This window comes from Lissotriton vulgaris, chromosome 12 (genome assembly GCF_964263255.1).
Source record: "Lissotriton vulgaris chromosome 12, aLisVul1.2, whole genome shotgun sequence".
NCBI classification, from domain to species: domain Eukaryota; kingdom Metazoa; phylum Chordata; class Amphibia; order Caudata; family Salamandridae; genus Lissotriton; species Lissotriton vulgaris.
The window spans coordinates 753,475,880-753,483,202 of record NC_141700.1 but is presented as its reverse complement, the minus strand read 5'-3'; the positions used below and the strand labels follow the sequence as shown (position 1 = coordinate 753,483,202).

The 7,323-nt window shown below is 48.9% G+C and overlaps 1 protein-coding gene across 1 annotated transcript in view; it reads left to right on the top strand.

The window, feature by feature from the left end:
* The first annotated feature begins 478 nt into the window (after positions 1 to 478).
* Positions 479 to 7,323, top strand: part of LOC147678587 (zinc finger and BTB domain-containing protein 4-like) — a 98,247-nt gene continuing 91,402 nt past the window's right edge. Inside the window, exons 1-2 of the mRNA XM_086946041.1 lie at positions 479 to 752; positions 2,915 to 2,983. The gene's annotated coding sequence lies outside the window, so the exon portion shown is untranslated. The remainder of the gene's footprint in view (positions 753 to 2,914; positions 2,984 to 7,323) is intronic.

Sequence of the window (7,323 nt, the reverse complement as noted above, 5' to 3'; positions counted from 1 at the left end):
AACCCGTGCCCTGCTAGAGCATCCCTCTCTTAGGGGACTTGAACCCGGGTCTTGTTGCCATGGTGAATTGAAACCCATCTCTGGTGTGACTGACACTTGAACCTGCGACACGTCCCGGGGCTCATAATTTCCCCATCCCGCTCCGAGCTCGAACCTTCAAGGTGCGTCCGGAGCCCCCGCCGACTCCGCGGCTCTCCCCTCTCAGGGGGTGCACGGGCCCCCACCGCCCCGGCCTCCGCAGCTTCTCTCTCCCCGTGCCCGGAACCGTCCCTCCCCCGTGCGTGCACGGACATGACACACTCCCGGCGCCCGAGCGCACTCCCTGCCGCCGCCGGTGCCACCAGCCCCGGGAGCCCCAGCCGGGCCCGCCGCTGACAGGTACCCCGGCTTCTCTCCCGCACCATCCGCTGCTCCCTGTGTCATATTTTCCGTGCGCCGTTCGGCCGGGGTGGGAGGGAGGGAGGGAGGGATGGAGAGCGGGTGGGGGCGGCGTGCGTAAGGAGGGGGCCGGCCGTGCTGCGCAGAGGGGAGGCCGCCGGAGCGCACCCACCGAGCTCCCCAGGGCCATGGACGCAAAGTTTGCCGGGCCGCGGGTATATGCGATGGCGACGACTCTACCGGGGGCCGGGCCTGGCAGCGCGGCCGCTGCGCACATCAGCACCCCGAGCCGACCGGCCGGCCTCCCACACCCGCCCGACGCGATGAGGCGGCCACCATTTTAGGCACAGATTGGAAGAGCTTCGGACTAACAGGTATGATCCCCCCCCCTGGCCCTCTCTCCCTCCCACTCATTCCCTGGAAAGGGCACCGTCGTCACAGATGTATCCTCGCCATCGAGAAGCCTCAGGGCAGTTTATGTGGCAACTGGCTGCGTTCCTGTACGTGTAATGTCGCCAGCCTTTCGTGCCACCTTCCTTCCCCCTTCGGGGTAACAGAGGGGCATTGGAAGCGCCGAGGGTACGTACAGGTGATGCCCCCCTACCCTAAGGAGGTGTTTCAGGAAGTCACCGGGTTCTGCCACGGTTATATGATGCACTTTTGGTTCTGTCTTGGGCCCTTCGCTGGGAAGAGCAGAGTGACATCATACGCATTACATATGCCACCTCTGTGCCATCTCCACGCGAACGGAGAGCGAAGGTGGGTCACGAGTGAGAATCGAGGGGCCTCGGTGCCTTCCATTCGTGCCAGATGCGCCCCGGAATCTCCCAGTAGGTGTTGGGGAGTTTAGGTTTGTTAAATATCCCTGTGCTCCATCCCTTTTCCTATCAGCACCATAAAGTCCTGATAGGCACCGAGCGATTGCCAGAAACAGTTCCCTCATGGGGGTTTCCAGCAAGAAGACATGTGCCTCTTCAAAGCCCCCATACCAGTCTGTTCACTCAGAGGCCTTTCTTTTCCATCTTTTCCCTGGCTCTCAGGCACGCAATCTCCCACAAAGAAAGTCACGGGCGGGCTCCGAATTCTGCGAAGGCATTCGAGTTTGAGAAAGGCTTGGGCCGGCTTCCAGCCGCCGCCCTCCCCTCAGGTGTGTCAGCCCTCCTGGCCAGCTTTGTTCTTTCTAAACTTCCAAACTGTGGGAGGGGTGTGGCGCGGCGCTGCTGCTGCGATCACAAGACCCCTCCAACAGGGCCGTAGCCAGGAGCAGGGGCCCGCGCGCCCCTGTCATGGGAGGCAAGAATGGCTCGTGGCCTTGCAGTTTTTCTGCATATTAGCATTAGTTAATTGCCTGTGCATGCAGCTTTTGGAGGACAAGGAACAAGAATGAACAGATTTTCATCACAGATAAGCTTCGCGGGCCTGGCTAGAAGCCGCCCTTTGTGCTTTAGGAGTGTATTGCGAAGCTTGAGTGTTTTTTGGGGTGCCGTGGGACCCGGCGCGCATGGCGGTGTCATACCCACTGCTGTGACCTGGTAGTAGCCATCTGTGGCGGGTGGGTGTGTTACAGTAAAACCCAGCGCCTCCATTGTCATTTTTGTTGAGCGGACACGATTGGCCTCTCTGTACCCTTTGTGGACACCAGTTGTGCACCGGCGTGTTTCTGTCTCCTCCTAAGAGATTGATTGGTCGTGCTGGCGGAAGGTCAGAGGAAGTCAGGAGGGCCCGTAGAGTGAGTCACTGTCTCTCACTGACGGTCAGTGTGAGTCACAGACACTGGACGACTGGCCGCAGGGCACCAGGTTCGGCGGTGGTAAGAAAGAGCGACCCCTAGCGGGCACTGATTCGGCCTGGGGGTGGGGCAGAGTGTATACCTAGAACGCCCGAATTCGGCGCGCCCTTTGACCTGGGCCACTGTCCACCGCGGTCACTTCTTTCCATTGAGGTAAGATAGCGCTTCAGGCTAATGCTCTTACTGCAGAGATCCGACTGTCTCAGATTCAAGCTGGGATGGGCTACCTGCGGCCTAGCGGCTAGAGTGGCCCACTTTGGAGCTGCGAACCAGGTTCGAATCCCGGCCACAGCGCATCAGACTGTGATTCTGGGCAAACTAATTAACTTCTCCCGTTCTGGCTCTGATGTAAGGCCAAGGCCGTTAGGCCAAGCCCACGTTATATAAAGCTGCAAACATACATACTAGAACCTCCTGACTAATGCACACCCTCAAACTGTGCAACAATAACATGCTTTCATCACGAGAGATTCGATTTCTGGACAGTATGTACCCAGACTCTCTCCATCCCTTTAAAAATAGCCTCCAAACAAATTCAACGGTAAATTTGGTGCACGGTGCTCAACAAAGGCCTATGCTATAATACGCAGCAAAAAATACCCCTCACTCTGATGACAAGGGTGCGGGAGAAGCAAAGGACACCCACCTACTCTGAGCTCTTCAGTGTATGAGAGGCGCCGTGCAACATAGATGACGTCACAGAGAGGGCACAGCCCACTAAAGCAATATTTCTCGTTTCTTTTTCAGAATAAAATGGGGCCCTTGGACCTGGATGAGGTCACGACCCGGAAGGATTTTTGAAATCTTATTCTAGAGGTAAGATGCCTTCGCCCACAGCGCCCTTTCTGGTGAAGTGCCTGCTATCGAGTGGGCATATGATCTGCATTGGTATTTGCTATTAATACTTCCCTTTAAAACATTCATTGGCAATCCGGTACCTAAACTGTAGAGATTCTGGCAGGCAGTGTGAAGGCTGTAGAAATACACGGAACAATGCTGGAGCCTGTAGAAATACACGGAACAATGCTGGAGCCTGTAGAAATACACGGAACAATGCTGGAGCCTGTGGAAATACACGGAACAATGCTGGAGCCTGTGGAAATACACGGCACCTGAGACACACTAGGAAGCCATTCTGTGCCCCGCAGGGAGAAATCGCAGTATCTATAGGAACACTAGGAAATAATGGCACTTGCAGAAACATTAGGAAGTAATGGCATCTGTTGAAACTCTAGGAAGTAATAGTACCTGTAGAAACACTAGGAAGTAATGGTACCTGTAGAAACACTAGGAAGTAATGGTACCTGTAAAAACACTAGAAAGTAATGGTACCTGTAGAAACACTAGGAAGTAATGGTACCTGTAAAAAAACTAGGAAGTAATGGCACCTGTAGAAACTCTAGGAAGTAATGGTACCTGTAGAAACACTAGGAAGTAATGGTACTTGTAAAAACACTAGAAAGTAATGGTACCCGTAGAAACACTAGGAAGTAATGGTACCTGTAAAAAAACTAGGAAGTAATGGCACCTGTAGAAACTCTAGGAAGTAATGGTACCTGTAGAAACACTAGGAAGTAATGGTACCTGTAAAAACACTAGAAAGTAATGGTACCTGAGAAACACTAGGAAGTAATGGAACCTGTAAAAAAACTAGGAAGTAATGGCACCTGTAGAAAAACTAGAAAGTAATGGTACCTGTACAAACAGTAGGAAGTAATGGTACCCGTAGAAACACTAGGAAGTAATGGTACCTGTAAAAACACTAGGAAGTAATGGTACCTGAGAAACACTAGGCAGTAATGGCACCTGTAGAAACACTAGGAAGTAATGGTACCTGTAAAAACACTAGGAAGTAATGGTACCTGAGAAACACTAGGCAGTAATGGCACCTGTAGGAACACTAGGAAGTAATGGCACCTGTAGAAACACTAGGAAGTAATGGTACCTGAGAAACACTAGGCAGTAATGGCACCTGTAGGAACACTAGGAAGTAATGGCATCCGTAGAAACACTAGGAAGTAATGGCACCTGTAGAAACACTAGGAAGTAATGGTACCTGAGAAACACTAGGCAGTAATGGCACCTGTAGGAACACTAGGAAGTAATGGCACCCGTAGAAACACTAGGAAGTAATGGCACCTGAGAAACACTAGGAAGTAATGGCACCTGAGAAACACTAGGAAGTAATGGCACCTGTAGAAACACTAGGAAGTAATGGCACCTGTGAGTAATGGCACCTGTAGAAACACTAGGAAGTAATGGCACCTGTAGAAACACTAGGAAGCAATGGTACCTGTAAAAACACTAGGAAGTAATGGCATCTGTAGAAACACTAGGAAGTAATGGTACCTGAGAAACACTAGGAAGTAATGGCACCTGTAGAAACACTAGGAAGCAATGGTACCTGTAAAAACACTAGGAAGTAATGGCACCTGTAGAAACACTAGGAAGTAATGGTACCTGAGAAACACTAGGAAGTAATGGCACCTGAGAAACACTAGGAAGTAATGGCACCTGTAGGAACACTTGGAAGTAATGATACCTGAGAAACACTAGGAAGTAATGGCACCTGTAAAATCACTAGGAAGTAATGGCACCTGAGAAACACTAGGCAGTAATGGCACCTGAGAAACACTAGGAAGTAATGGCACCTGAGAAACACTAGGAAGAAATGGCACCTGTAGAAACACTAGGAAGTAATGGCACCTGTAAAATCACTAGGAAGTAATGGTACCTGAGAAACACTAGGAAGTAATGGCACCCGTAGAAACACCAGGCAGTAATGGTACCCGTAGAAACACTAGGCAGTAATGGTACCTGAGAAACACTAGGCAGTAATGGCACCTGAGAAACACTAGGAAGTAATGGCACCTGAGAAACACTAGGAAGTAATGGCACCTGTAGGAACACTTGGAAGTAATGATACCTGAGAAACACTAGGAAGTAATGGAACCTGTAAAAACACTAGGAAGTAATGGTACCTGTAGAAACACTAGGAAGTAATGGTAACAGAGAAACACTAGGCAGTAATGGAACCTGTAAAAACACTAGGAAGTAATGGTACCTGAGAAAAACTAGGAAGTAATGGTACCTGTACAAACAGTAGGAAGTAATGGTACCCGTAGAAACACTAGGAAGTAATGGCACCCGTAGAAACACTAGGAAGTAATGGCACCTGTAGAAACACTAGGGAGTAATGGCACCTGTAGAAACACTAGGGAGTAATGCGCCAAGTCCTCAGGAAGGAGTGGCGGTGATACTGGCACTGGCAGAAATGCTCTGAGGTAATGCAGGGGACAGCTGAAATATATGGCGGTAATGCTAGCATCTGCAGAAATTCCGTGTTTTGATACTGAGGCCTGCAGAAATGTCGTGAAGTAATTCTGGCCTGCAAATTCTTTTCGAGGCAGTGCTGCAGTTGAAGAAATACTTGGAGAAATTCTGAGTAATAGGAAAATAGTTTATGGTAATGCTGGGGATTGCAGAAATCTTTAGTGGGTAATGATGGCACCCACGGAAGTGCTGGAAAGCAGTGTTGGAGGTCGACACAAACACTGGAAGCAGAGCTGGGGTCTGCAGAAATGCTTGAATGGGTGGGTCACTGGGGAAGCCCGAAAACAATCTGAACGGTGTCATAAGCACCAAAGAGACGGAGACAATTGATGGAGCTTCCAGAGATACCGTGCGGTAATTCAGAGGCCTCTAAAATACAGTGCGGTAATGCAGAGGCCTGTAGAAATACTGTGTGATAATGCAAAGGTCTTTATAACTGCTGTGCGGTATTGTAGAGGTCTGTGGAACTACTGTGCAGTAATTCAGAGGCCTCTAAAAATGCTGTGCGGTAAAGCAGAGGCCTGTAGAAATACTGTGCAGTAATTCAGAGGCCTCTAAAAATGCTGTGCGGTAAGGCAGAGGCCTGTAGAAATACTCAACTGTAATACAGATGCCTATAGAAATACTCTGCGGTAAAGCAGAGGCCTGTTGAAATATTATGCGTTAATACAGAGGCCTGTAGAAATACTGTTCAGTAATACAGAGGCCTGTAGAAATACTGTGCAGTAATACAGAGGCCTGTAGAAATACTGAGTAGTAATACAGAGGCTGGTAAAAATACTGTGCACTAATGCAGAGGCTTTCAGAAATATTGTGCGGTAATGCAGAGGTCTGTAGAAAACTGTGCGGTAATGCAGAGGCCTGTAGAAATAATATGCAGTAAGGCAGAGGACTGTAGAAATAATGTGCGGTAATGGAGAGGTCGGTAGAAATACTATGTTGTAATACAGAGGCCTGTAGGAATACTGTGTGGTAATACAGAGGGCTGTAGAAATACTGTGCGGTAATGGAGAGGTCTATAGAAATACTGTGAGGCAATACAGAGGGCTGTAGAAATACTGTGCGGTAATGCAGAGGTCGTTAGAAATACTGTGTTGTAATGTAGATGTCTGTAGTAATACTGCAATGTAATGCCTGTAGAAATTTTGTGCGGTAATGCATAGGCCTATAGAAATACTGTGTGGTAATGCATAGGCCTGTAGAAATAATATGCAGTAAGGCAGAGGACTGTAGAAATAATGTGTGAAAATGCATAGGCCTTTAGAAATGCTGTGCAGTAATGCAGAGGCCTGTAGAAACACTGTGCAATAATGTGGAGGCCTGCAAAAGTACTGTTTGGTAATGTTGTGGTCTGTAGACATACTGTATGGAATACTACATGGTAATGTGGAGGCCTGTCAAAATTCTGTGTGGTGATGCGGAGACTAACAGAAACTCTATGTGGTAATGTAGAAATGCAGAAAAACTGTGTGGTAATGCAGAGGCCTGTAGAAATACTGTGCGGTAATGCAGAGGCTTATAGAAATACTGTGTGGTAATGTTGAGGTCTGCAGATGCTGTGTGGTAATAGTATATAGTATATGTATGGTATAAATGCTGTGTGGTGATGTGGAGTCCTGTAGAAATACTGTGCGGTAATGCGGAGGCTTAAAAAATACTGTGTGGTAATGTTGAGGTCTGCAGATGCTGTGTGGTAATAGTATATAGTATATGTATGGTAGAAATGCTGTGTGGTGATGTGGAGGCCTGCAGAAATACTGTGCGGTAATGCAGAGGCTTATAGAAATACTGTGTGGTAATGTTGAGGTCTGCAGATGCTGTGT